The sequence below is a fragment of the Engystomops pustulosus genome, chromosome 3 (assembly GCF_040894005.1).
Source record: "Engystomops pustulosus chromosome 3, aEngPut4.maternal, whole genome shotgun sequence".
NCBI lineage: Eukaryota > Metazoa > Chordata > Amphibia > Anura > Leptodactylidae > Engystomops > Engystomops pustulosus.
The window spans coordinates 209,691,809-209,714,082 of record NC_092413.1 but is presented as its reverse complement, the minus strand read 5'-3'; the positions used below and the strand labels follow the sequence as shown (position 1 = coordinate 209,714,082).

The following is a 22,274-nucleotide window of genomic DNA, read 5'->3' as shown; positions in this document are numbered from 1 at the left end:
GAATTGTAGGTTCTCGAACTTCCCCAATGAAGCAATGAAGTGTTAGAAACACATGGTTTTTCTCATTAGAAAGAAATGGCACGACTTTGGTTTTGGCTGCCTAAAAATGTCTAAAGAGCTGAAATTACATGGCTCTGTGGCGCAATGGATAGCGCATTGGACTTCTAGACAGCTGTAGTTATTCAAAGGTTGTGGGTTCGAGTCCCACCAGAGTCGCTTTTTGGATTCCACCAAAGCATACATTTTGTGATCTCACCTCAAGTTTTCTTAGAAAGCTGAATATGAACAATGTCAATTTATGCAACATTGCGCTAAGGATTTAGAGTACTGTTCTTGGCTATAAACCACCCTGGAACCTAAATTCATTGATCACCCACTGAAAAAAACCCTAAATTGCTGGCTCTTCTTGTGACTTTTCTTGAATTCTGTGTTGAAAAGGCTTGGTTGAGGGTGGCCTGTAAGTAGCATTTAGAAATTAAAAGCTGAGCTTCTGTTTGGTGTCTCATAAGGATTCATCAATTTGTGATATTTTGAATTGTAGGCTCTCGAACTTCCCCAATCAAGCGCCCCTTTCGCCCTGAGCTGGTCCGAGAAACCTGGAAAGGCAGTGCTGTGCAAGGCTCTGTGGCGCAACGGATAGCGCATTGGACTTCTAGAAGGATGTAGTGATTCAAAGGTTGTGGGTTCGAGTCCCACCAGAGTCGAGTTTTGGATTTCAATTAATCTTTGCCTCAAGAACTTTTAGGAAAAAGCAATCGAAAAATCAACAGCTCGAACCAATGAGAAAAATCTGCTTACAAGGAAAGAGAAATAGACAGGTGATTTCTAAATCTAACGTTCAATACTTACCACCAAGGCCCAGCTTTTCCCTGATAATCCATGCACGTTTATTGATCACTTTAATCCACGCCCTCGGAAGGAAACCTGCTGTTTGCCAATCCAATGTTCAAATCTTGAATGACTTGCAACAAGCAAGGAGCCCCATTTCTAAGTCATGCAAACTTCTCTACCAGCAGGCTGAATGGAGGTCCTATCCACTCATGTTAACCAAATCTTTTTTTTTTCAAGAGAAAGTGCACTTTGTTGCTCACCCTTCTGGCTTTCATGCATGAAGAGAAAAAATGTCCTAACACCGAAACAGTAGGGTGAGAAAAACATCCTTTTTCTCATCAGCAAAACTTGGCACTACATTGGTTTGGGATGCCTAAAAAAGTCTAACCTGCACACAGCACACGGCTCTGTGGCGCAATGGATAGCGCATTGGACTTCTAGAAAACTGTAGTGATTCAAAGGTTGTGGGTTCGAGTCCCACCAGAGTCGCTTTTTGGATTCCACGCAAGCATACATTTTGTGATCTTGCCTTAAGTAATCTTAGAAAGCTGAAAATGAACAATGTCAACCTATGCGACATTGTGTTTAAGGATGTAGAGCACTGTTCTTAGCTGCAAACCTGCCTGGAACCTAAATTCATTGATCACCCATTGAAAAGAAGCCTCAATTGCCGGCTCTACATGTGACTTTTCTTGAATTCCGTGTTGAAAAGGCTTGGTTGAAGGTAGCCCCTCAGCAATGTCTAGAAAAATGGAGTGAGGCCAAGAATGAAAAGCTCAGCTTCTGTTTGGTGTCTCTTAAAGATTGATCAATTTGTGATATTTTGAATTGTAGGTTCTCGAACTTCCCCAATGAAGCAATGAAGTGTTAGAAACACATGGTTTTTCTCATTAGAAAGAAATGGCACGACTTTGGTTTTGGCTGCCTAAAAATGTCTAAAGAGCTGCAATTACATGGCTCTGTGGCGCAATGGATAGCGCATTGGGCTTCTAAACAGCTGTAGTTATTCAAAGGTTGTGGGTTCGAGTCCCACCAGAGTCGCTTTTTGGATTCCACCAAAGCATACATTTTGTGATCTCACCTCAAGTTTTCTTAGAAAGCTGAAAATGAACAATGTCAATTTATGCAACATTGCGCTAAGGATTTAGAGTACTGTTCTTGGCTATAAACCACCCTGGAACCTAAATTCATTGATCACCCACTGAAAAAAACCCTAAATTGCTGGCTCTTCTTGTGACTTTTCTTGAATTCTGTGTTGAAAAGGCTTGGTTGAGGGTGGCCTGTAAGCAGCATTTAGAAATTAAAAGCTGAGATTCTGTTTGGTGTCTCATAAGGATTCATCAATTTGTGATATTTGAACTTCCCCAATCAAGCGCCCCTTTCTCCCTGAGCTGGTCCGAAAAACCTGGAAAGGCACTGCTGAGCAAGGCTCTGTGGCGCAACGGATAGCGCATTGGACTTCTAGAAGGATGTAGTGATTCAAAGGTTGTGGGTTCGAGTCCCACCAGAGTCGAGTTTTGGATTTCAATTAATCTTTGCCTCAAGAACTGTTAGGAAAAAGCAATCGAAAAATCAACAGCTCGAACCAATGAGAAAAATCTGCTTACAAGGAAAGAGAAATAGACAGGTGATTTCTAAATCTAACGTTCAATACTTACCACCAAGGCCCAGCTTTTCCCTGATAATCCATGCACGTTTATTGATCACTTTAATCCACGCCCTCGGAAGGAAACCTGCTGTTTGCCAATCCAATGTTCAAATCTTGAATGACTTGCAACAAGCAAGGAGCCCCATTTCTAAGTCATGCAAACTTCTCTACCAGCAGGCTGAATGGAGGTCCTATCCACTCATGTTAACCAAATCTTTTTTTTTTCAAGAGAAAGTGCACTTTGTTGCTCACCCTTCTGGCTTTCATGCATGAAGAGAAAAAATGTCCTAACACCGAAACAGTAGGGTGAGAAAAACATCCTTTTTCTCATCAGCAAAACTTGGCACTACATTGGTTTGGGATGCCTAAAAAAGTCTAACCTGCACACAGCACACGGCTCTGTGGCGCAATGGATAGCGCATTGGACTTCTAGAAAACTGTAGTGATTCAAAGGTTGTGGGTTCGAGTCCCACCAGAGTCGCTTTTTGGATTCCACGCAAGCATACATTTTGTGATCTTGCCTTAAGTAATCTTAGAAAGCTGAAAATGAACAATGTCAACCTATGCGACATTGTGTTTAAGGATGTAGAGCACTGTTCTTAGCTGCAAACCTGCCTGGAACCTAAATTCATTGATCACCCATTGAAAAGAAGCCTCAATTGCCGGCTCTACATGTGACTTTTCTTGAATTCCGTGTTGAAAAGGCTTGGTTGAAGGTAGCCCCTCAGCAATGTCTAGAAAAATGGAGTGAGGCCAAGAATGAAAAGCTCAGCTTCTGTTTGGTGTCTCTTAAAGATTGATCAATTTGTGATATTTTGAATTGTAGGTTCTCGAACTTCCCCAATGAAGCAATGAAGTGTTAGAAACACATGGTTTTTCTCATTAGAAAGAAATGGCACGACTTTGGTTTTGGCTGCCTAAAAATGTCTAAAGAGCTGCAATTACATGGCTCTGTGGCGCAATGGATAGCGCATTGGACTTCTAGACAGCTGTAGTTATTCAAAGGTTGTGGGTTCGAGTCCCACCAGAGTCGCTTTTTGGATTCCACCAAAGCATACATTTTGTGATCTCACCTCAAGTTTTCTTAGAAAGCTGAAAATGAACAATGTCAATTTATGCAACATTGCGCTAAGGATTTAGAGTACTGTTCTTGGCTATAAACCACCCTGGAACCTAAATTCATTGATCACCCACTGAAAAAAACCCTAAATTGCTGGCTCTTCTTGTGACTTTTCTTGAATTCTGTGTTGAAAAGGCTTGGTTGAGGGTGGCCTGTAAGCAGCATTTAGAAATTAAAAGCTGAGATTCTGTTTGGTGTCTCATAAGGATTCATCAATTTGTGATATTTTGAATTGTAGGCTCTCGAACTTCCCCAATCAAGCGCCCCTTTCTCCCTGAGCTGGTCCGAAAAACCTGGAAAGGCACTGCTGAGCAAGGCTCTGTGGCGCAACGGATAGCGCATTGGACTTCTAGAAGGATGTAGTGATTCAAAGGTTGTGGGTTCGAGTCCCACCAGAGTCGAGTTTTGGATTTCAATTAATCTTTGCCTCAAGAACTGTTAGGAAAAAGCAATCGAAAAATCAACAGCTCGAACCAATGAGAAAAATCTGCTTACAAGGAAAGAGAAATAGACAGGTGATTTCTAAATCTAACGTTCAATACTTACCACCAAGGCCCAGCTTTTCCCTGATAATCCATGCACGTTTATTGATCACTTTAATCCACGCCCTCGGAAGGAAACCTGCTGTTTGCCAATCCAATGTTCAAATCTTGAATGACTTGCAACAAGCAAGGAGCCCCATTTCTAAGTCATGCAAACTTCTCTACCAGCAGGCTGAATGGAGGTCCTATCCACTCATGTTAACCAAATCTTTTTTTTTTCAAGAGAAAGTGCACTTTGTTGCTCACCCTTCTGGCTTTCATGCATGAAGAGAAAAAATGTCCTAACACCGAAACAGTAGGGTGAGAAAAACATCCTTTTTCTCATCAGCAAAACTTGGCACTACATTGGTTTGGGATGCCTAAAAAAGTCTAACCTGCACACAGCACACGGCTCTGTGGCGCAATGGATAGCGCATTGGACTTCTAGAAAACTGTAGTGATTCAAAGGTTGTGGGTTCGGGTCCCACCAGAGTCGCTTTTTGGATTCCACGCAAGCATACATTTTGTGATCTTGCCTTAAGTAATCTTAGAAAGCTGAAAATGAACAATGTCAACCTATGCGACATTGTGTTTAAGGATGTAGAGCACTGTTCTTAGCTGCAAACCTGCCTGGAACCTAAATTCATTGATCACCCATTGAAAAGAAGCCTCAATTGCCGGCTCTACATGTGACTTTTCTTGAATTCCGTGTTGAAAAGGCTTGGTTGAAGGTAGCCCCTCAGCAATGTCTAGAAAAATGGAGTGAGGCCAAGAATGAAAAGCTCAGCTTCTGTTTGGTGTCTCTTAAAGATTGATCAATTTGTGATATTTTGAATTGTAGGTTCTCGAACTTCCCCAATGAAGCAATGAAGTGTTAGAAACACATGGTTTTTCTCATTAGAAAGAAATGGCACGACTTTGGTTTTGGCTGCCTAAAAATGTCTAAACAGCTGAAATTACATGGCTCTGTGGCGCAATGGATAGCGCATTGGACTTCTAGACAGCTGTAGTTATTCAAAGGTTGTGGGTTCGAGTCCCACCAGAGTCGCTTTTTGGATTCCACGCAAGCATACATTTTGTGATCTTGCCTTAAGTAATCTTAGAAAGCTGAAAATGAACAATGTCAACCTATGCGACATTGTGTTTAAGGATGTAGAGCACTGTTCTTAGCTGCAAACCTGCCTGGAACCTAAATTCATTGATCACCCATTGAAAAGAAGCCTCAATTGCCGGCTCTACATGTGACTTTTCTTGAATTCCGTGTTGAAAAGGCTTGGTTGAAGGTAGCCCCTCAGCAATGTCTAGAAAAATGGAGTGATGCCAAGAATGAAAAGCTCAGCTTCTGTTTGGTGTCTCTTAAAGATTGATCAATTTGTGATATTTTGAATTGTAGGTTCTCGAACTTCCCCAATGAAGCAATGAAGTGTTAGAAACACATGGTTTTTCTCATTAGAAAGAAATGGCACGACTTTGGTTTTGGCTGCCTAAAAATGTCTAAAGAGCTGCAATTACATGGCTCTGTGGCGCAATGGATAGCGCATTGGACTTCTAGACAGCTGTAGTTATTCAAAGGTTGTGGGTTCGAGTCCCACCAGAGTCGCTTTTTGGATTCCACCAAAGCATACATTTTGTGATCTCACCTCAAGTTTTCTTAGAAAGCTGAATATGAACAATGTCAATTTATGCAACATTGCGCTAAGGATTTAGAGTACTGTTCTTGGCTATAAACCACCCTGGAACCTAAATTCATTGATCACCCACTGAAAAAAAACCCTAAATTGCTGGCTCTTCTTGTGACTTTTCTTGAATTCTGTGTTGAAAAGGCTTGGTTGAGGGTGGCCTGTAAGCAGCATTTAGAAATTAAAAGCTGAGCTTCTGTTTGGTGTCTCATAAGGATTCATCAATTTGTGATATTTTGAATTGTAGGCTCTCGAACTTCCCCAATCAAGCGCCCCTTTCGCCCTGAGCTGGTCCGAGAAACCTGGAAAGGCAGTGCTGTGCAAGGCTCTGTGGCGCAACGGATAGCGCATTGGACTTCTAGAAGGATGTAGTGATTCAAAGGTTGTGGGTTCGAGTCCCACCAGAGTCGAGTTTTGTATTTCAATTAATCTTTGCCTCAAGAACTTTTAGGAAAAAGCAATCGAAAAATCAACAGCTCGAACCAATGAGAAAAATCTGCTTACAAGGAAAGAGAAATAGACAGGTGATTTCTAAATCTAACGTTCAATACTTACCACCAAGGCCCAGCTTTTCCCTGATAATCCATGCACGTTTATTGATCACTTTAATCCACGCCCTCGGAAGGAAACCTGCTGTTTGCCAATCCAATGTTCAAATCTTGAATGACTTGCAACAAGCAAGGAGCCCCATTTCTAAGTCATGCAAACTTCTCTACCAGCAGGCTGAATGGAGGTCCTATCCACTCATGTTAACCAAATCTTTTTTTTTTCAAGAGAAAGTGCACTTTGTTGCTCACCCTTCTGGCTTTCATGCATGAAGAGAAAAAATGTCCTAACACCGAAACAGTAGGGTGAGAAAAACATCCTTTTTCTCATCAGCAAAACTTGGCACTACATTGGTTTGGGATGCCTAAAAAAGTCTAACCTGCACACAGCACACGGCTCTGTGGCGCAATGGATAGCGCATTGGACTTCTAGAAAACTGTAGTGATTCAAAGGTTGTGGGTTCGAGTCCCACCAGAGTCGCTTTTTGGATTCCACGCAAGCATACATTTTGTGATCTTGCCTTAAGTAATCTTAGAAAGCTGAAAATGAACAATGTCAACCTATGCGACATTGTGTTTAAGGATGTAGAGCACTGTTCTTAGCTGCAAACCTGCCTGGAACCTAAATTCATTGATCACCCATTGAAAAGAAGCCTCAATTGCCGGCTCTACATGTGACTTTTCTTGAATTCCGTGTTGAAAAGGCTTGGTTGAAGGTAGCCCCTCAGCAATGTCTAGAAAAATGGAGTGAGGCCAAGAATGAAAAGCTCAGCTTCTGTTTGGTGTCTCTTAAAGATTGATCAATTTGTGATATTTTGAATTGTAGGTTCTCGAACTTCCCCAATGAAGCAATGAAGTGTTAGAAACACATGGTTTTTCTCATTAGAAAGAAATGGCACGACTTTGGTTTTGGCTGCCTAAAAATGTCTAAAGAGCTACAATTACATGGCTCTGTGGCGCAATGGATAGCGCCTTGGACTTCTAGACAGCTGTAGTTATTCAAAGGTTGTGGGTTCGAGTCCCACCAGAGTCGCTTTTTGGATTCCACGCAAGCATACATTTTGTGATCTTGCCTTAAGTAATCTTAGAAAGCTGAAAATGAACAATGTCAACCCATGCGACATTGTGTTTAAGGATGTAGAGCACTGTTCTTAGCTGCAAACCTGCCTGGAACCTAAATTCATTGATCACCCATTGAAAAGAAGCCTCAATTGCCGGCTCTACATGTGACTTTTCTTGAATTCCGTGTTGAAAAGGCTTGGTTGAAGGTAGCCCCTCAGCAATGTCTAGAAAAATGGAGTGAGGCCAAGAATGAAAAGCTCAGCTTCTGTTTGGTGTCTCTTAAAGATTGATCAATTTGTGATATTTTGAATTGTAGGTTCTCGAACTTCCCCAATGAAGCAATGAAGTGTTAGAAACACATGGTTTTTCTCATTAGAAAGAAATGGCACGACTTTGGTTTTGGCTGCCTAAAAATGTCTAAAGAGCTGCAATTACATGGCTCTGTGGCGCAATGGATAGCGCATTGGACTTCTAGACAGCTGTAGTTATTCAAAGGTTGTGGGTTCGAGTCCCACCAGAGTCGCTTTTTGGATTCCACCAAAGCATACATTTTGTGATCTCACCTCAAGTTTTCTTAGAAAGCTGAAAATGAACAATGTCAATTTATGCAACATTGCGCTAAGGATTTAGAGTACTGTTCTTGGCTATAAGCCACCCTGGAACCTAAATTCATTGATCACCCACTGAAAAAAACCCTAAATTGCTGGCTCTTCTTGTGACTTTTCTTGAATTCTGTGTTGAAAAGGCTTGGTTGAGGGTGGCCTGTAAGCAGCATTTAGAAATTAAAAGCTGAGATTCTGTTTGGTGTCTCATAAGGATTCATCAATTTGTGATATTTTGAATTGTAGGCTCTCGAACTTCCCCAATCAAGCGCCCCTTTCTCCCTGAGCTGGTCCGAAAAACCTGGAAAGGCACTGCTGAGCAAGGCTCTGTGGCGCAACGGATAGCGCATTGGACTTCTAGAAGGATGTAGTGATTCAAAGGTTGTGGGTTCGAGTCCCACCAGAGTCGAGTTTTGGATTTCAATTAATCTTTGCCTCAAGAACTTTTAGGAAAAAGCAATCGAAAAATCAACAGCTCGAACCAATGAGAAAAATCTGCTTACAAGGAAAGAGAAATAGACAGGTGATTTCTAAATCTAACGTTCAATACTTACCACCAAGGCCCAGCTTTTCCCTGATAATCCATGCACGTTTATTGATCACTTTAATCCACGCCCTCGGAAGGAAACCTGCTGTTTGCCAATCCAATGTTCAAATCTTGAATGACTTGCAACAAGCAAGGAGCCCCATTTCTAAGTCATGCAAACTTCTCTTCCAGCAGGCTGAATGGAGGTCCTATCCACTCATGTTAACCAAATCTTTTTTTTTCAAGAGAAAGTGCACTTTGTTGCTCACCCTTCTGGCTTTCATGCATGAAGAGAAAAAATGTCCTAACACCGAAACAGTAGGGTGAGAAAAACATCCTTTTTCTCATCAGCAAAACTTGGCACTACATTGGTTTGGAATGCCTAAAAAAGTCTAACCTGCACACAGCACACGGCTCTGTGGCGCAATGGATAGCGCATTGGACTTCTAGAAAACTGTAGTGATTCAAAGGTTGTGGGTTCGAGTCCCACCAGAGTCGCTTTTTGGATTCCACGCAAGCATACATTTTGTGATCTTGCCTTAAGTAATCTTAGAAAGCTGAAAATGAACAATGTCAACCTATGCGACATTGTGTTTAAGGATGTAGAGCACTGTTCTTAGCTGCAAACCTGCCTGGAACCTAAATTCATTGATCACCCATTGAAAAGAAGCCTCAATTGCCGGCTCTACATGTGACTTTTCTTGAATTCCGTGTTGAAAAGGCTTGGTTGAAGGTAGCCCCTCAGCAATGTCTAGAAAAATGGAGTGAGGCCAAGAATGAAAAGCTCAGCTTCTGTTTGGTGTCTCTTAAAGATTGATCAATTTGTGATATTTTGAATTGTAGGTTCTCGAACTTCCCCAATGAAGCAATGAAGTGTTAGAAACACATGGTTTTTCTCATTAGAAAGAAATGGCACGACTTTGGTTTTGGCTGCCTAAAAATGTCTAAAGAGCTGCAATTACATGGCTCTGTGGCGCAATGGATAGCGCATTGGACTTCTAGACAGCTGTAGTTATTCAAAGGTTGTGGGTTCGAGTCCCACCAGAGTCGCTTTTTGGATTCCACCAAAGCATACATTTTGTGATCTCACCTCAAGTTTTCTTAGAAAGCTGAAAATGAACAATGTCAATTTATGCAACATTGCGCTAAGGATTTAGAGTACTGTTCTTGGCTATAAACCACCCTGGAACCTAAATTCATTGATCACCCACTGAAAAAAACCCTAAATTGCTGGCTCTTCTTGTGACTTTTCTTGAATTCTGTGTTGAAAAGGCTTGGTTGAGGGTGGCCTGTAAGCAGCATTTAGAAATTAAAAGCTGAGATTCTGTTTGGTGTCTCATAAGGATTCATCAATTTGTGATATTTTGAATTGTAGGCTCTCGAACTTCCCCAATCAAGCGCCCCTTTCTCCCTGAGCTGGTCCGAGAAACCTGGAAAGGCAGTGCTGTGCAAGGCTCTGTGGCGCAACGGATAGCGCATTGGACTTCTAGAAGGATGTAGTGATTCAAAGGTTGTGGGTTCGAGTCCCACCAGAGTCGAGTTTTGGATTTCAATTAATCTTTGCCTCAAGAACTGTTAGGAAAAAGCAATCGAAAAATCAACAGCTCGAACCAATGAGAAAAATCTGCTTACAAGGAAAGAGAAATAGACAGGTGATTTGTAAATCTAACGTTCAATACTTACCACCAAGGCCCAGCTTTTCCCTGATAATCCATGCACGTTTATTGATCACTTTAATCCACGCCCTCGGAAGGAAACCTGCTGTTTGCCAATCCAATGTTCAAATCTTGAATGACTTGCAACAAGCAAGGAGCCCCATTTCTAAGTCATGCAAACTTCTCTACCAGCAGGCTGAATGGAGGTTCTATCCACTCATGTTAACCAAATCTTTTTATTTCAAGAGAAAGTGCACTTTGTTGCTCACCCTTCTGGCTTTCATGCATGAAGAGAAAAAATGTCCTAACACCGAAACAGTAGGGTGAGAAAAACATCCTTTTTCTCATCAGCAAAACTTGGCACTACATTGGTTTGGGATGCCTAAAAAAGTCTAACCTGCACACAGCACACGGCTCTGTGGCGCAATGGATAGCGCATTGGACTTCTAGAAAACTGTAGTGATTCAAAGGTTGTGGGTTCGAGTCCCACCAGAGTCGCTTTTTGGATTCCACGCAAGCATACATTTTGTGATCTTGCCTTAAGTAATCTTAGAAAGCTGAAAATGAACAATGTCAACCTATGCGACATTGTGTTTAAGGATGTAGAGCACTGTTCTTAGCTGCAAACCTGCCTGGAACCTAAATTCATTGATCACCCATTGAAAAGAAGCTTTAATTGCCGGCTCTACATGTGACTTTTCTTGAATTCCGTGTTGAAAAGGCTTGGTTGAAGGTAGCCCCTCAGCAATGTCTAGAAAAATGGAGTGAGGCCAAGAATGAAAAGCTCAGCTTCTGTTTGGTGTCTCTTAAAGATTGATCAATTTGTGATATTTTGAATTGTAGGTTCTCGAACTTCCCCAATGAAGCAATGAAGTGTTAGAAACACATGGTTTTTCTCATTAGAAAGAAATGGCACGACTTTGGTTTTGGCTGCCTAAAAATGTCTAAAGAGCTGCAATTACATGGCTCTGTGGCGCAATGGATAGCGCATTGGACTTCTAGACAGCTGTAGTTATTCAAAGGTTGTGGGTTCGAGTCCCACCAGAGTCACTTTTTGGATTCCACCAAAGCATACATTTTGTGATCTCACCTCAAGTTTTCTTAGAAAGCTGAAAATGAACAATGTCAATTTATGCAACATTGCGCTAAGGATTTAGAGTACTGTTCTTGGCTATAAACCACCCTGGAACCTAAATTCATTGATCACCCACTGAAAAAAACCCTAAATTGCTGGCTCTTCTTGTGACTTTTCTTGAATTCTGTGTTGAAAAGGCTTGGTTGAGGGTGGCCTGTAAGCAGCATTTAGAAATTAAAAGCTGAGATTCTGTTTGGTGTCTCATAAGGATTCATCAATTTGTGATATTTTGAATTGTAGGCTCTCGAACTTCCCCAATCAAGCGCCCCTTTCTCCCTGAGCTGGTCCGAGAAACCTGGAAAGGCAGTGCTGTGCAAGGCTCTGTGGCGCAACGGATAGCGCATTGGACTTCTAGAAGGATGTAGTGATTCAAAGGTTGTGGGTTCGAGTCCCACCAGAGTCGAGTTTTGGATTTCAATTAATCTTTGCCTCAAGAACTGTTAGGAAAAAGCAATCGAAAAATCAACAGCTCGAACCAATGAGAAAAATCTGCTTACAAGGAAAGAGAAATAGACAGGTGATTTCTAAATCTAACGTTCAATACTTACCACCAAGGCCCAGCTTTTCCCTGATAATCCATGCACGTTTATTGATCACTTTAATCCACGCCCTCGGAAGGAAACCTGCTGTTTGCCAATCCAATGTTCAAATCTTGAATGACTTGCAACAAGCAAGGAGCCCCATTTCTAAGTCATGCAAACTTCTCTACCAGCAGGCTGAATGGAGGTCCTATCCACTCATGTTAACCAAATCTTTTTTTTTCAAGAGAAAGTGCACTTTGTTGCTCACCCTTCTGGCTTTCATGCATGAAGAGAAAAAATGTCCTAACACCGAAACAGTAGGGTGAGAAAAACATCCTTTTTCTCATCAGCAAAACTTGGCACTACATTGGTTTGGAATGCCTAAAAAAGTCTAACCTGCACACAGCACACGGCTCTGTGGCGCAATGGATAGCGCATTGGACTTCTAGAAAACTGTAGTGATTCAAAGGTTGTGGGTTCGAGTCCCACCAGAGTCGCTTTTTGGATTCCACGCAAGCATACATTTTGTGATCTTGCCTTAAGTAATCTTAGAAAGCTGAAAATGAACAATGTCAACCTATGCGACATTGTGTTTAAGGATGTAGAGCACTGTTCTTAGCTGCAAACCTGCCTGGAACCTAAATTCATTGATCACCCATTGAAAAGAAGCCTCAATTGCCGGCTCTACATGTGACTTTTCTTGAATTCCGTGTTGAAAAGGCTTGGTTGAAGGTAGCCCCTCAGCAATGTCTAGAAAAATGGAGTGAGGCCAAGAATGAAAAGCTCAGCTTCTGTTTGGTGTCTCTTAAAGATTGATCAATTTGTGATATTTTGAATTGTAGGTTCTCGAACTTCCCCAATGAAGCAATGAAGTGTTAGAAACACATGGTTTTTCTCATTAGAAAGAAATGGCACGACTTTGGTTTTGGCTGCCTAAAAATGTCTAAAGAGCTGCAATTACATGGCTCTGTGGCGCAATGGATAGCGCATTGGACTTCTAGACAGCTGTAGTTATTCAAAGGTTGTGGGTTCGAGTCCCACCAGAGTCGCTTTTTGGATTCCACCAAAGCATACATTTTGTGATCTCACCTCAAGTTTTCTTAGAAAGCTGAAAATGAACAATGTCAATTTATGCAACATTGCGCTAAGGATTTAGAGTACTGTTCTTGGCTATAAACCACCCTGGAACCTAAATTCATTGATCACCCACTGAAAAAAACCCTAAATTGCTGGCTCTTCTTGTGACTTTTCTTGAATTCTGTGTTGAAAAGGCTTGGTTGAGGGTGGCCTGTAAGCAGCATTTAGAAATTAAAAGCTGAGATTCTGTTTGGTGTCTCATAAGGATTCATCAATTTGTGATATTTTGAATTGTAGGCTCTCGAACTTCCCCAATCAAGCGCCCCTTTCTCCCTGAGCTGGTCTGAGAAACCTGGAAAGGCAGTGCTGTGCAAGGCTCTGTGGCGCAACGGATAGCGCATTGGACTTCTAGAAGGATGTAGTGATTCAAAGGTTGTGGGTTCGAGTCCCACCAGAGTCGAGTTTTGGATTTCAATTAATCTTTGCCTCAAGAACTGTTAGGAAAAAGCAATCGAAAAATCAACAGCTCGAACCAATGAGAAAAATCTGCTTACAAGGAAAGAGAAATAGACAGGTGATTTCTAAATCTAACGTTCAATACTTACCACCAAGGCCCAGCTTTTCCCTGATAATCCATGCACGTTTATTGATCACTTTAATCCACGCCCTCGGAAGGAAACCTGCTGTTTGCCAATCCAATGTTCAAATCTTGAATGACTTGCAACAAGCAAGGAGCCCCATTTCTAAGTCATGCAAACTTCTCTACCAGCAGGCTGAATGGAGGTTCTATCCACTCATGTTAACCAAATCTTTTTATTTCAAGAGAAAGTGCACTTTGTTGCTCACCCTTCTGGCTTTCATGCATGAAGAGAAAAAATGTCCTAACACCGAAACAGTAGGGTGAGAAAAACATCCTTTTTCTCATCAGCAAAACTTGGCACTACATTGGTTTGGGATGCCTAAAAAAGTCTAACCTGCACACAGCACACGGCTCTGTGGCGCAATGGATAGCGCATTGGACTTCTAGAAAACTGTAGTGATTCAAAGGTTGTGGGTTCGAGTCCCACCAGAGTCGCTTTTTGGATTCCACGCAAGCATACATTTTGTGATCTTGCCTTAAGTAATCTTAGAAAGCTGAAAATGAACAATGTCAACCTATGCGACATTGTGTTTAAGGATGTAGAGCACTGTTCTTAGCTGCAAACCTGCCTGGAACCTAAATTCATTGATCACCCATTGAAAAGAAGCCTCAATTGCCGGCTCTACATGTGACTTTTCTTGAATTCCGTGTTGAAAAGGCTTGGTTGAAGGTAGCCCCTCAGCAATGTCTAGAAAAATGGAGTGAGGCCAAGAATGAAAAGCTCAGCTTCTGTTTGGTGTCTCTTAAAGATTGATCAATTTGTGATATTTTGAATTGTAGGTTCTCGAACTTCCCCAATGAAGCAATGAAGTGTTAGAAACACATGGTTTTTCTCATTAGAAAGAAATGGCACGACTTTGGTTTTGGCTGCCTAAAAATGTCTAAAGAGCTGCAATTACATGGCTCTGTGGCGCAATGGATAGCGCATTGGACTTCTAGACAGCTGTAGTTATTCAAAGTTTGTGGGTTCGAGTCCCACCAGAGTCGCTTTTTGGATTCCACGCAAGCATACATTTTGTGATCTTGCCTTAAGTAATCTTAGAAAGCTGAAAAAGAACAATGTCAACCTATGTGACATTGTGTTTAAGGATGTAGAGCACTGTTCTTAGCTGCAAACCTGCCTGGAACCTAAATTCATTGATCACCCATTGAAAAGAAGCCTCAATTGCCGGCTCTACATGTGACTTTTCTTGAATTCCGTGTTGAAAAGGCTTGGTTGAAGGTAGCCCCTCAGCAATGTCTAGAAAAATGGAGTGAGGCCAAGAATGAAAAGCTCAGCTTCTGTTTGGTGTCTCTTAAAGATTGATCAATTTGTGATATTTTGAATTGTAGGTTCTCGAACTTCCCCAATGAAGCAATGAAGTGTTAGAAACACATGGTTTTTCTCATTAGAAAGAAATGGCGCGACTTTGGTTTTGGCTGCCTAAAAATGTCTAAAGAGTTGCAATTACATGGCTCTGTGGCGCAATGGATAGCGCATTGGACTTCTAGACAGCTGTAGTTATTCAAAGGTTGTGGGTTCGAGTCCCACCAGAGTCGCTTTTTGGATTCCACCAAAGCATACATTTTGTGATCTCACCTCAAGTTTTCTTAGAAAGCTGAAAATGAACAATGTCAATTTATGCAACATTGCGCTAAGGATTTAGAGTACTGTTCTTGGCTATAAACCACCCTGGAACCTAAATTCATTGATCACCCACTGAAAAAAACCCTAAATTGCTGGCTCTTCTTGTGACTTTTCTTGAATTCTGTGTTGAAAAGGCTTGGTTGAGGGTGGCCTGTAAGCAGCATTTAGAAATTAAAAGCTGAGATTCTGTTTGGTGTCTCATAAGGATTCATCAATTTGTGATATTTTGAATTGTAGGCTCTCGAACTTCCCCAATCAAGCGCCCCTTTCTCCCTGAGCTGGTCCGAGAAACCTGGAAAGGCAGTGCTGTGCAAGGCTCTGTGGCGCAACGGATAGCGCATTGGACTTCTAGAAGGATGTAGTGATTCAAAGGTTGTGGGTTCGAGTCCCACCAGAGTCGAGTTTTGGATTTCAATTAATCTTTGCCTCAAGAACTGTTAGGAAAAAGCAATCGAAAAATCAACAGCTCGAACCAATGAGAAAAATCTGCTTACAAGGAAAGAGAAATAGACAGGTGATTTCTAAATCTAACGTTCAATACTTACCACCAAGGCCCAGCTTTTCCCTGATAATCCATGCACGTTTATTGATCACTTTAATCCACGCCCTCGGAAGGAAACCTGCTGTTTGCCAATCCAATGTTCAAATCTTGAATGACTTGCAACAAGCAAGGAGCCCCATTTCTAAGTCATGCAAACTTCTCTACCAGCAGGCTGAATGGAGGTTCTATCCACTCATGTTAACCAAATCTTTTTATTTCAAGAGAAAGTGCACTTTGTTGCTCACCCTTCTGGCTTTCATGCATGAAGAGAAAAAATGTCCTAACACCGAAACAGTAGGGTGAGAAAAACATCCTTTTTCTCATCAGCAAAACTTGGCACTACATTGGTTTGGGATGCCTAAAAAAGTCTAACCTGCACACAGCACACGGCTCTGTGGCGCAATGGATAGCGCATTGGACTTCTAGAAAACTGTAGTGATTCAAAGGTTGTGGGTTCGAGTCCCACCAGAGTCGCTTTTTGGATTCCACGCAAGCATACATTTTGTGATCTTGCCTTAAGTAATCTTAGAAAGCTGAAAATGAACAATGTCAACCTATGCGACATTGTGTTTAAGGATGTAGAGCACTGTTCTTAGCTGCAAACCTGCCTGGAACCTAAATTCATTGATCACCCATTGAAAAGAAGCCTCAATTGCCGGCTCTACATGTGACTTTTCTTGAATTCCGTGTTGAAAAGGCTTGGTTGAAGGTAGCCCCTCAGCAATGTCTAGAAAAATGGAGTGAGGCCAAGAATGAAAAGCTCAGCTTCTGTTTGGTGTCTCTTAAAGATTGATCAATTTGTGATATTTTGAATTGTAGGTTCTCGAACTTCCCCAATGAAGCAATGAAGTGTTAGAAACACATGGTTTTTCTCATTAGAAAGAAATGGCACGACTTTGGTTTTGGCTGCCTAAAAATGTCTAAAGAGCTGCAATTACATGGCTCTGTGGCGCAATGGATAGCGCATTGGACTTCTAGACAGCTGTAGTTATTCAAAGGTTGTGGGTTCGAGTCCCACCAGAGTCGCTTTTTGGATTCCACCAAAGCATACATTTTGTGATCTCACCTCAAGTTTTCTTAGAAAGCTGAAAATGAACAATGTCAATTTATGCAACATTGCGCTAAGGATTTAGAGTACTGTTCTTGGCTATAAACCACCCTGGAACCTAAATTCATTGATCACCCACTGAAAAAAACCCTAAATTGCTGGCTCTTCTTGTGACTTTTCTTGAATTCTGTGTTGAAAAGGCTTGGTTGAGGGTGGCCTGTAAGCAGCATTTAGAAATTAAAAGCTGAGATTCTGTTTGGTGTCTCATAAGGATTCATCAATTTGTGATATTTTGAATTGTAGGCTCTCGAACTTCCCCAATCAAGCGCCCCTTTCTCCCTGAGCTGGTCCGAGAAACCTGGAAAGGCAGTGCTGTGCAAGGCTCTGTGGCGCAACGGATAGCGCATTGGACTTCTAGAAGGATGTAGTGATTCAAAGGTTGTGGGTTCGAGTCCCACCAGAGTCGAGTTTTGGATTTCAATTAATCTTTGCCTCAAGAACTGTTAGGAAAAAGCAATCGAAAAATCAACAGCTCGAACCAATGAGAAAAATCTGCTTACAAGGAAAGAGAAATAGACAGGTGATTTCTAAATCTAACGTTCAATACTTACCACCAAGGCCCAGCTTTTCCCTGATAATCCATGCACGTTTATTGATCACTTTAATCCACGCCCTCGGAAGGAAACCTGCTGTTTGCCAATCCAATGTTCAAATCTTGAATGACTTGCAACAAGCAAGGAGCCCCATTTCTAAGTCATGCAAACTTCTCTACCAGCAGGCTGAATGGAGGTTCTATCCACTCATGTTAACCAAATCTTTTTATTTCAAGAGAAAGTGCACTTTGTTGCTCACCCTTCTGGCTTTCATGCATGAAGAGAAAAAATGTCCTAACACCGAAACAGTAGGGTGAGAAAAACATCCTTTTTCTCATCAGCAAAACTTGGCACTACATTGGTTTGGGATGCCTAAAAAAGTCTAACCTGCACACAGCACACGGCTCTGTGGCGCAATGGATAGCGCATTGGACTTCTAGAAAACTGTAGTGATTCAAAGGTTGTGGGTTCGAGTCCCACCAGAGTCGCTTTTTGGATTCCACGCAAGCATACATTTTGTGATCTTGCCTTAAGTAATCTTAGAAAGCTGAAAATGAACAATGTCAACCTATGCGACATTGTGTTTAAGGATGTAGAGCACTGTTCTTAGCTGCAAACCTGCCTGGAACCTAAATTCATTGATCACCCATTGAAAAGAAGCCTCAATTGCCGGCTCTACATGTGACTTTTCTTGAATTCCGTGTTGAAAAGGCTTGGTTGAAGGTAGCCCCTCAGCAATGTCTAGAAAAATGGAGTGAGGCCAAGAATGAAAAGCTCAGCTTCTGTTTGGTGTCTCTTAAAGATTGATCAATTTGTGATATTTTGAATTGTAGGTTCTCGAACTTCCCCAATGAAGCAATGAAGTGTTAGAAACACATGGTTTTTCTCATTAGAAAGAAATGGCACGACTTTGGTTTTGGCTGCCTAAAAATGTCTAAAGAGCTGCAATTACATGGCTCTGTGGCGCAATGGATAGCGCATTGGACTTCTAGACAGCTGTAGTTATTCAAAGGTTGTGGGTTCGAGTCCCACCAGAGTCACTTTTTGGATTCCACCAAAGCATACATTTTGTGATCTCACCTCAAGTTTTCTTAGAAAGCTGAAAATGAACAATGTCAATTTATGCAACATTGCGCTAAGGATTTAGAGTACTGTTCTTGGCTATAAACCACCCTGGAACCTAAATTCATTGATCACCCACTGAAAAAAACCCTAAATTGCTGGCTCTTCTTGTGACTTTTCTTGAATTCTGTGTTGAAAAGGCTTGGTTGAGGGTGGCCTGTAAGCAGCATTTAGAAATTAAAAGCTGAGATTCTGTTTGGTGTCTCATAAGGATTCATCAATTTGTGATATTTTGAATTGTAGGCTCTCGAACTTCCCCAATCAAGCGCCCCTTTCTCCCTGAGCTGGTCCGAGAAACCTGGAAAGGCAGTGCTGTGCAAGGCTCTGTGGCGCAACGGATAGCGCATTGGACTTCTAGAAGGATGTAGTGATTCAAAGGTTGTGGGTTCGAGTCCCACCAGAGTCGAGTTTTGGATTTCAATTAATCTTTGCCTCAAGAACTGTTAGGAAAAAGCAATCGAAAAATCAACAGCTCGAACCAATGAGAAAAATCTGCTTACAAGGAAAGAGAAATAGACAGGTGATTTCTAAATCTAACGTTCAATACTTACCACCAAGGCCCAGCTTTTCCCTGATAATCCATGCACGTTTATTGATCACTTTAATCCACGCCCTCGGAAGGAAACCTGCTGTTTGCCAATCCAATGTTCAAATCTTGAATGACTTGCAACAAGCAAGGAGCCCCATTTCTAAGTCATGCAAACTTCTCTACCAGCAGGCTGAATGGAGGTCCTATCCACTCATGTTAACCAAATCTTTTTTTTTCAAGAGAAAGTGCACTTTGTTGCTCACCCTTCTGGCTTTCATGCATGAAGAGAAAAAATGTCCTAACACCGAAACAGTAGGGTGAGAAAAACATCCTTTTTCTCATCAGCAAAACTTGGCACTACATTGGTTTGGGATGCCTAAAAAAGTCTAACCTGCACACAGCACACGGCTCTGTGGCGCAATGGATAGCGCATTGGACTTCTAGAAAACTGTAGTGATTCAAAGGTTGTGGGTTCGAGTCCCACCAGAGTCGCTTTTTGGATTCCACGCAAGCATACATTTTGTGATCTTGCCTTAAGTAATCTTAGAAAGCTGAAAATGAACAATGTCAACCTATGCGACATTGTGTTTAAGGATGTAGAGCACTGTTCTTAGCTGCAAACCTGCCTGGAACCTAAATTCATTGATCACCCATTGAAAAGAAGCCTCAATTGCCGGCTCTACATGTGACTTTTCTTGAATTCCGTGTTGAAAAGGCTTGGTTGAAGGTAGCCCCTCAGCAATGTCTAGAAAAATGGAGTGAGGCCAAGAATGAAAAGCTCAGCTTCTGTTTGGTGTCTCTTAAAGATTGATCAATTTGTGATATTTTGAATTGTAGGTTCTCGAACTTCCCCAATGAAGCAATGAAGTGTTAGAAACACATGGTTTTTCTCATTAGAAAGAAATGGCACGACTTTGGTTTTGGCTGCCTAAAAATGTCTAAAGAGCTGCAATTACATGGCTCTGTGGCGCAATGGATAGCGCATTGGACTTCTAGACAGCTGTAGTTATTCAAAGGTTGTGGGTTCGAGTCCCACCAGAGTCGCTTTTTGGATTCCACCAAAGCATACATTTTGTGATCTCACCTCAAGTTTTCTTAGAAAGCTGAAAATGAACAATGTCAATTTATGCAACATTGCGCTAAGGATTTAGAGTACTGTTCTTGGCTATAAACCACCCTGGAACCTAAATTCATTGATCACCCACTGAAAAAAACCCTAAATTGCTGGCTCTTCTTGTGACTTTTCTTGAATTCTGTGTTGAAAAGGCTTGGTTGAGGGTGGCCTGTAAGCAGCATTTAGAAATTAAAAGCTGAGATTCTGTTTGGTGTCTCATAAGGATTCATCAATTTGTGATATTTTGAATTGTAGGCTCTCGAACTTCCCCAATCAAGCGCCCCTTTCTCCCTGAGCTGGTTCGAGAAACCTGGAAAGGCAGTGCTGTGCAAGGCTCTGTGGCGCAACGGATAGCGCATTGGACTTCTAGAAGGATGTAGTGATTCAAAGGTTGTGGGTTCGAGTCCCACCAGAGTCGAGTTTTGGATTTCAATTAATCTTTGCCTCAAGAACTGTTAGGAAAAAGCAATCGAAAAATCAACAGCTCGAACCAATGAGAAAAATCTGCTTACAAGGAAAGAGAAATAGACAGGTGATTTCTAAATCTAACGTTCAATACTTACCACCAAGGCCCAGCTTTTCCCTGATAATCCATGCACGTTTATTGATCACTTTAATCCACGCCCTCGGAAGGAAACCTGCTGTTTGCCAATCCAATGTTCAAATCTTGAATGACTTGCAACAAGCAAGGAGCCCCATTTCTAAGTCATGCAAACTTCTCTACCAGCAGGCTGAATGGAGGTCCTATCCACTCATGTTAACCAAATCTTTTTTTTTCAAGAGAAAGTGCACTTTGTTGCTCACCCTTCTGGCTTTCATGCATGAAGAGAAAAAATGTCCTAACACCGAAACAGTAGGGTGAGAAAAACATCCTTTTTCTCATCAGCAAAACTTGGCACTACATTGGTTTGGGATGCCTAAAAAAGTCTAACCTGCACACAGCACACGGCTCTGTGGCGCAATGGATAGCGCATTGGACTTCTAGAAAACTGTAGTGATTCAAAGGTTGTGGGTTCGAGTCCCACCAGAGTCGCTTTTTGGATTCCACGCAAGCATACATTTTGTGATCTTGCCTTAAGTAATCTTAGAAAGCTGAAAATGAACAATGTCAACCTATGCGACATTGTGTTTAAGGATGTAGAGCACTGTTCTTAGCTGCAAACCTGCCTGGAACCTAAATTCATTGATCACCCATTGAAAAGAAGCCTCAATTGCCGGCTCTACATGTGACTTTTCTTGAATTCCGTGTTGAAAAGGCTTGGTTGAAGGTAGCCCCTCAGCAATGTCTAGAAAAATGGAGTGAGGCCAAGAATGAAAAGCTCAGCTTCTGTTTGGTGTCTCTTAAAGATTGATCAATTTGTGATATTTTGAATTGTAGGTTCTCGAACTTCCCCAATGAAGCAATGAAGTGTTAGAAACACATGGTTTTTCTCATTAGAAAGAAATGGCACGACTTTGGTTTTGGCTGCCTAAAAATGTCTAAAGAGCTGCAATTACATGGCTCTGTGGCGCAATGGATAGCGCATTGGACTTCTAGACAGCTGTAGTTATTCAAAGGTTGTGGGTTCGAGTCCCACCAGAGTCGCTTTTTGGATTCCACCAAAGCATACATTTTGTGATCTCACCTCAAGTTTTCTTAGAAAGCTGAAAATGAACAATGTCAATTTATGCAACATTGCGCTAAGGATTTAGAGTACTGTTCTTGGCTATAAACCACCCTGGAACCTAAATTCATTGATCACCCACTGAAAAAAACCCTAAATTGCTGGCTCTTCTTGTGACTTTTCTTGAATTCTGTGTTGAAAAGGCTTGGTTGAGGGTGGCCTGTAAGCAGCATTTAGAAATTAAAAGCTGAGATTCTGTTTGGTGTCTCATAAGGATTCATCAATTTGTGATATTTTGAATTGTAGGCTCTCGAACTTCCCCAATCAAGCGCCCCTTTCTCCCTGAGCTGGTTCGAGAAACCTGGAAAGGCAGTGCTGTGCAAGGCTCTGTGGCGCAACGGATAGCGCATTGGACTTCTAGAAGGATGTAGTGATTCAAAGGTTGTGGGTTCGAGTCCCACCAGAGTCGAGTTTTGGATTTCAATTAATCTTTGCCTCAAGAACTGTTAGGAAAAAGCAATCGAAAAATCAACA

General features: G+C 41.7%; 41 non-coding genes across 41 annotated transcripts; all 41 read left to right on the top strand.

The window, feature by feature from the left end:
• The first annotated feature begins 130 nt into the window (after positions 1 to 130).
• On the top strand, positions 131 to 216 carry TRNAR-UCU (transfer RNA arginine (anticodon UCU)). Its single transcript is given in 2 exon segments — positions 131 to 167; positions 181 to 216. It is a non-coding gene; the product is annotated as a tRNA-Arg (tRNA).
• A 402-nt stretch (positions 217 to 618) lies between these two features.
• TRNAR-UCU (transfer RNA arginine (anticodon UCU)) lies at positions 619 to 704 on the top strand. The gene is given in 2 exon segments: positions 619 to 655; positions 669 to 704. It is a non-coding gene; the product is annotated as a tRNA-Arg (tRNA).
• Positions 705 to 1,234: 530 nt separating this feature from the next.
• On the top strand, positions 1,235 to 1,320 carry TRNAR-UCU (transfer RNA arginine (anticodon UCU)). Its single transcript is given in 2 exon segments — positions 1,235 to 1,271; positions 1,285 to 1,320. It is a non-coding gene; the product is annotated as a tRNA-Arg (tRNA).
• Positions 1,321 to 1,786: 466 nt separating this feature from the next.
• Positions 1,787 to 1,872, top strand: TRNAR-UCU (transfer RNA arginine (anticodon UCU)). Its single transcript is given in 2 exon segments — positions 1,787 to 1,823; positions 1,837 to 1,872. It is a non-coding gene; the product is annotated as a tRNA-Arg (tRNA).
• A 386-nt stretch (positions 1,873 to 2,258) lies between these two features.
• Positions 2,259 to 2,344, top strand: TRNAR-UCU (transfer RNA arginine (anticodon UCU)). Its single transcript is given in 2 exon segments — positions 2,259 to 2,295; positions 2,309 to 2,344. It is a non-coding gene; the product is annotated as a tRNA-Arg (tRNA).
• A 530-nt stretch (positions 2,345 to 2,874) lies between these two features.
• Positions 2,875 to 2,960, top strand: TRNAR-UCU (transfer RNA arginine (anticodon UCU)). The gene is given in 2 exon segments: positions 2,875 to 2,911; positions 2,925 to 2,960. It is a non-coding gene; the product is annotated as a tRNA-Arg (tRNA).
• A 466-nt stretch (positions 2,961 to 3,426) lies between these two features.
• TRNAR-UCU (transfer RNA arginine (anticodon UCU)) lies at positions 3,427 to 3,512 on the top strand. Its single transcript is given in 2 exon segments — positions 3,427 to 3,463; positions 3,477 to 3,512. It is a non-coding gene; the product is annotated as a tRNA-Arg (tRNA).
• A 402-nt stretch (positions 3,513 to 3,914) lies between these two features.
• Positions 3,915 to 4,000, top strand: TRNAR-UCU (transfer RNA arginine (anticodon UCU)). Its single transcript is given in 2 exon segments — positions 3,915 to 3,951; positions 3,965 to 4,000. It is a non-coding gene; the product is annotated as a tRNA-Arg (tRNA).
• A 530-nt stretch (positions 4,001 to 4,530) lies between these two features.
• TRNAR-UCU (transfer RNA arginine (anticodon UCU)) lies at positions 4,531 to 4,616 on the top strand. Its single transcript is given in 2 exon segments — positions 4,531 to 4,567; positions 4,581 to 4,616. It is a non-coding gene; the product is annotated as a tRNA-Arg (tRNA).
• Positions 4,617 to 5,082: 466 nt separating this feature from the next.
• On the top strand, positions 5,083 to 5,168 carry TRNAR-UCU (transfer RNA arginine (anticodon UCU)). The gene is given in 2 exon segments: positions 5,083 to 5,119; positions 5,133 to 5,168. It is a non-coding gene; the product is annotated as a tRNA-Arg (tRNA).
• Positions 5,169 to 5,634: 466 nt separating this feature from the next.
• Positions 5,635 to 5,720, top strand: TRNAR-UCU (transfer RNA arginine (anticodon UCU)). The gene is given in 2 exon segments: positions 5,635 to 5,671; positions 5,685 to 5,720. It is a non-coding gene; the product is annotated as a tRNA-Arg (tRNA).
• A 403-nt stretch (positions 5,721 to 6,123) lies between these two features.
• TRNAR-UCU (transfer RNA arginine (anticodon UCU)) lies at positions 6,124 to 6,209 on the top strand. Its single transcript is given in 2 exon segments — positions 6,124 to 6,160; positions 6,174 to 6,209. It is a non-coding gene; the product is annotated as a tRNA-Arg (tRNA).
• Positions 6,210 to 6,739: 530 nt separating this feature from the next.
• Positions 6,740 to 6,825, top strand: TRNAR-UCU (transfer RNA arginine (anticodon UCU)). Its single transcript is given in 2 exon segments — positions 6,740 to 6,776; positions 6,790 to 6,825. It is a non-coding gene; the product is annotated as a tRNA-Arg (tRNA).
• Positions 6,826 to 7,291: 466 nt separating this feature from the next.
• Positions 7,292 to 7,377, top strand: TRNAR-UCU (transfer RNA arginine (anticodon UCU)). The gene is given in 2 exon segments: positions 7,292 to 7,328; positions 7,342 to 7,377. It is a non-coding gene; the product is annotated as a tRNA-Arg (tRNA).
• Positions 7,378 to 7,843: 466 nt separating this feature from the next.
• On the top strand, positions 7,844 to 7,929 carry TRNAR-UCU (transfer RNA arginine (anticodon UCU)). Its single transcript is given in 2 exon segments — positions 7,844 to 7,880; positions 7,894 to 7,929. It is a non-coding gene; the product is annotated as a tRNA-Arg (tRNA).
• A 402-nt stretch (positions 7,930 to 8,331) lies between these two features.
• On the top strand, positions 8,332 to 8,417 carry TRNAR-UCU (transfer RNA arginine (anticodon UCU)). The gene is given in 2 exon segments: positions 8,332 to 8,368; positions 8,382 to 8,417. It is a non-coding gene; the product is annotated as a tRNA-Arg (tRNA).
• A 529-nt stretch (positions 8,418 to 8,946) lies between these two features.
• TRNAR-UCU (transfer RNA arginine (anticodon UCU)) lies at positions 8,947 to 9,032 on the top strand. The gene is given in 2 exon segments: positions 8,947 to 8,983; positions 8,997 to 9,032. It is a non-coding gene; the product is annotated as a tRNA-Arg (tRNA).
• Positions 9,033 to 9,498: 466 nt separating this feature from the next.
• TRNAR-UCU (transfer RNA arginine (anticodon UCU)) lies at positions 9,499 to 9,584 on the top strand. Its single transcript is given in 2 exon segments — positions 9,499 to 9,535; positions 9,549 to 9,584. It is a non-coding gene; the product is annotated as a tRNA-Arg (tRNA).
• A 402-nt stretch (positions 9,585 to 9,986) lies between these two features.
• On the top strand, positions 9,987 to 10,072 carry TRNAR-UCU (transfer RNA arginine (anticodon UCU)). The gene is given in 2 exon segments: positions 9,987 to 10,023; positions 10,037 to 10,072. It is a non-coding gene; the product is annotated as a tRNA-Arg (tRNA).
• Positions 10,073 to 10,601: 529 nt separating this feature from the next.
• TRNAR-UCU (transfer RNA arginine (anticodon UCU)) lies at positions 10,602 to 10,687 on the top strand. Its single transcript is given in 2 exon segments — positions 10,602 to 10,638; positions 10,652 to 10,687. It is a non-coding gene; the product is annotated as a tRNA-Arg (tRNA).
• A 466-nt stretch (positions 10,688 to 11,153) lies between these two features.
• On the top strand, positions 11,154 to 11,239 carry TRNAR-UCU (transfer RNA arginine (anticodon UCU)). The gene is given in 2 exon segments: positions 11,154 to 11,190; positions 11,204 to 11,239. It is a non-coding gene; the product is annotated as a tRNA-Arg (tRNA).
• Positions 11,240 to 11,641: 402 nt separating this feature from the next.
• Positions 11,642 to 11,727, top strand: TRNAR-UCU (transfer RNA arginine (anticodon UCU)). Its single transcript is given in 2 exon segments — positions 11,642 to 11,678; positions 11,692 to 11,727. It is a non-coding gene; the product is annotated as a tRNA-Arg (tRNA).
• Positions 11,728 to 12,256: 529 nt separating this feature from the next.
• Positions 12,257 to 12,342, top strand: TRNAR-UCU (transfer RNA arginine (anticodon UCU)). Its single transcript is given in 2 exon segments — positions 12,257 to 12,293; positions 12,307 to 12,342. It is a non-coding gene; the product is annotated as a tRNA-Arg (tRNA).
• Positions 12,343 to 12,808: 466 nt separating this feature from the next.
• On the top strand, positions 12,809 to 12,894 carry TRNAR-UCU (transfer RNA arginine (anticodon UCU)). The gene is given in 2 exon segments: positions 12,809 to 12,845; positions 12,859 to 12,894. It is a non-coding gene; the product is annotated as a tRNA-Arg (tRNA).
• A 402-nt stretch (positions 12,895 to 13,296) lies between these two features.
• Positions 13,297 to 13,382, top strand: TRNAR-UCU (transfer RNA arginine (anticodon UCU)). The gene is given in 2 exon segments: positions 13,297 to 13,333; positions 13,347 to 13,382. It is a non-coding gene; the product is annotated as a tRNA-Arg (tRNA).
• A 529-nt stretch (positions 13,383 to 13,911) lies between these two features.
• On the top strand, positions 13,912 to 13,997 carry TRNAR-UCU (transfer RNA arginine (anticodon UCU)). The gene is given in 2 exon segments: positions 13,912 to 13,948; positions 13,962 to 13,997. It is a non-coding gene; the product is annotated as a tRNA-Arg (tRNA).
• Positions 13,998 to 14,463: 466 nt separating this feature from the next.
• On the top strand, positions 14,464 to 14,549 carry TRNAR-UCU (transfer RNA arginine (anticodon UCU)). The gene is given in 2 exon segments: positions 14,464 to 14,500; positions 14,514 to 14,549. It is a non-coding gene; the product is annotated as a tRNA-Arg (tRNA).
• A 466-nt stretch (positions 14,550 to 15,015) lies between these two features.
• Positions 15,016 to 15,101, top strand: TRNAR-UCU (transfer RNA arginine (anticodon UCU)). The gene is given in 2 exon segments: positions 15,016 to 15,052; positions 15,066 to 15,101. It is a non-coding gene; the product is annotated as a tRNA-Arg (tRNA).
• A 402-nt stretch (positions 15,102 to 15,503) lies between these two features.
• Positions 15,504 to 15,589, top strand: TRNAR-UCU (transfer RNA arginine (anticodon UCU)). Its single transcript is given in 2 exon segments — positions 15,504 to 15,540; positions 15,554 to 15,589. It is a non-coding gene; the product is annotated as a tRNA-Arg (tRNA).
• A 529-nt stretch (positions 15,590 to 16,118) lies between these two features.
• Positions 16,119 to 16,204, top strand: TRNAR-UCU (transfer RNA arginine (anticodon UCU)). Its single transcript is given in 2 exon segments — positions 16,119 to 16,155; positions 16,169 to 16,204. It is a non-coding gene; the product is annotated as a tRNA-Arg (tRNA).
• A 466-nt stretch (positions 16,205 to 16,670) lies between these two features.
• TRNAR-UCU (transfer RNA arginine (anticodon UCU)) lies at positions 16,671 to 16,756 on the top strand. The gene is given in 2 exon segments: positions 16,671 to 16,707; positions 16,721 to 16,756. It is a non-coding gene; the product is annotated as a tRNA-Arg (tRNA).
• Positions 16,757 to 17,158: 402 nt separating this feature from the next.
• Positions 17,159 to 17,244, top strand: TRNAR-UCU (transfer RNA arginine (anticodon UCU)). Its single transcript is given in 2 exon segments — positions 17,159 to 17,195; positions 17,209 to 17,244. It is a non-coding gene; the product is annotated as a tRNA-Arg (tRNA).
• Positions 17,245 to 17,773: 529 nt separating this feature from the next.
• Positions 17,774 to 17,859, top strand: TRNAR-UCU (transfer RNA arginine (anticodon UCU)). The gene is given in 2 exon segments: positions 17,774 to 17,810; positions 17,824 to 17,859. It is a non-coding gene; the product is annotated as a tRNA-Arg (tRNA).
• Positions 17,860 to 18,325: 466 nt separating this feature from the next.
• On the top strand, positions 18,326 to 18,411 carry TRNAR-UCU (transfer RNA arginine (anticodon UCU)). The gene is given in 2 exon segments: positions 18,326 to 18,362; positions 18,376 to 18,411. It is a non-coding gene; the product is annotated as a tRNA-Arg (tRNA).
• Positions 18,412 to 18,813: 402 nt separating this feature from the next.
• Positions 18,814 to 18,899, top strand: TRNAR-UCU (transfer RNA arginine (anticodon UCU)). The gene is given in 2 exon segments: positions 18,814 to 18,850; positions 18,864 to 18,899. It is a non-coding gene; the product is annotated as a tRNA-Arg (tRNA).
• A 529-nt stretch (positions 18,900 to 19,428) lies between these two features.
• On the top strand, positions 19,429 to 19,514 carry TRNAR-UCU (transfer RNA arginine (anticodon UCU)). Its single transcript is given in 2 exon segments — positions 19,429 to 19,465; positions 19,479 to 19,514. It is a non-coding gene; the product is annotated as a tRNA-Arg (tRNA).
• Positions 19,515 to 19,980: 466 nt separating this feature from the next.
• TRNAR-UCU (transfer RNA arginine (anticodon UCU)) lies at positions 19,981 to 20,066 on the top strand. Its single transcript is given in 2 exon segments — positions 19,981 to 20,017; positions 20,031 to 20,066. It is a non-coding gene; the product is annotated as a tRNA-Arg (tRNA).
• A 402-nt stretch (positions 20,067 to 20,468) lies between these two features.
• Positions 20,469 to 20,554, top strand: TRNAR-UCU (transfer RNA arginine (anticodon UCU)). Its single transcript is given in 2 exon segments — positions 20,469 to 20,505; positions 20,519 to 20,554. It is a non-coding gene; the product is annotated as a tRNA-Arg (tRNA).
• Positions 20,555 to 21,083: 529 nt separating this feature from the next.
• Positions 21,084 to 21,169, top strand: TRNAR-UCU (transfer RNA arginine (anticodon UCU)). Its single transcript is given in 2 exon segments — positions 21,084 to 21,120; positions 21,134 to 21,169. It is a non-coding gene; the product is annotated as a tRNA-Arg (tRNA).
• Positions 21,170 to 21,635: 466 nt separating this feature from the next.
• On the top strand, positions 21,636 to 21,721 carry TRNAR-UCU (transfer RNA arginine (anticodon UCU)). The gene is given in 2 exon segments: positions 21,636 to 21,672; positions 21,686 to 21,721. It is a non-coding gene; the product is annotated as a tRNA-Arg (tRNA).
• A 402-nt stretch (positions 21,722 to 22,123) lies between these two features.
• Positions 22,124 to 22,209, top strand: TRNAR-UCU (transfer RNA arginine (anticodon UCU)). The gene is given in 2 exon segments: positions 22,124 to 22,160; positions 22,174 to 22,209. It is a non-coding gene; the product is annotated as a tRNA-Arg (tRNA).
• Positions 22,210 to 22,274: the final 65 nt, after the last annotated feature.